The sequence below is a fragment of the Callospermophilus lateralis genome, chromosome X (genome assembly GCF_048772815.1).
Source record: "Callospermophilus lateralis isolate mCalLat2 chromosome X, mCalLat2.hap1, whole genome shotgun sequence".
NCBI lineage: Eukaryota > Metazoa > Chordata > Mammalia > Rodentia > Sciuridae > Callospermophilus > Callospermophilus lateralis.
The window spans coordinates 33,620,689-33,621,903 of NC_135325.1; the positions used below are offsets into that span (position 1 = coordinate 33,620,689).

Consider the following 1,215-nt stretch of genomic DNA (forward strand, 5'->3'; position numbering starts at 1 on the left):
CCTTCACTTGGAAACAAACTTAATAAAACTCACATTGCCAGTAATTTATGAAAAATGTCTTGAGCACAGCTCTAAGCAAGTGTTCTCAGAATCCAGGGCAATTTTTTTAGTGATGGGGATTGAACCCAGGGCCTTGTGTATGCTAGGCAAGTGCTATAGCACTGAACTATAGACAAGTAGAGCAAATTGAACTCACTGATTGAATACTGTTATTCTTTTCTTTTCTCTCCATCCTTCCCTCCCTATTTTTCTTTTCTCTCTTTCTCTTCAAGACAGAATCTTATGGTGGGTGCAGTGGTACATGCCTGTAATCTCAGCAGCTCAGAGGATGAGCAGGAGAATTGTGAGTTCAAAGCCAGCCTCAGCAACTTCGTGACACCCTAAGAAACTCAGCAATATCCTGTCTCTAACTATTAAAAAAGGCTAAGGATGTGTCTCAGTGGTTCAGCATCCCTGGGTAAAAGACAGGGTCTTGGAAGCGACCCTGGCGTTGGGGAGCGGGTGAGGTGAGGCAACCAGCGCAGCTGCTGGGACATGGCGGGGACAGCGCTCAAGAGGCTGATGGCCGAGTACAAGCAACTAACCCTGAATCTTCCAGAAGGAATTGTGGGAGGCTCCATGAATGAAGAGAATTTTTTTGAATGGGAGGTGTTGATCATGGGCCCCGAAGATACCTGTTTTGAGTTTGGTGTTTTTCCTGCCATCTTGAGTTTCCCACTCGACTACCCACTGAGTCCTCCCAAGATGAGGTTCACCTGCGAGATGTTCCATCCCAACATTTACCCAGATGGCAGAGTCTGCATCTCCATCCTCCATGCGCCAGGCGGTAGCCCCATGGGCTATGAGAGCAATGCTGAGAGGTGGAGCCCCGTGCAGAGTGTGGAGAAGATCCTGCTGTCAGTGGTGAGCATGCTGGAAGAGCCCAACGATGAAATTGGATCTAATGTGGATGCTTCCAAGATGTGGTGGGATGACCGGGAGCAGTTTTACAGGATTGCCAGGCAGATAGTGCAGAAGTCTCTGAGGCTGTGTATGTGCGGACGGATGGCAGGACAGTACGGCGTAGTTCCAGTGCTGCCTTCAGAACACTCAGTGACGGTGCTGCCCATGCTGCCACCAAAACAGGCAAGCTTGCAGAACCATGGCACTTCTTGTTTCTTAACCTTTCTACCCCAAACAGGCTTCTCTTCTGGAATCATGACCTGCATAGCGTAA

General features: G+C 48.8%; 1 pseudogene; it reads left to right on the plus strand.

Moving 5' to 3' along the window:
• The first annotated feature begins 453 nt into the window (after positions 1–453).
• LOC143639397 (ubiquitin-conjugating enzyme E2 G2 pseudogene) lies at positions 454–1,215 on the plus strand (annotated as a pseudogene).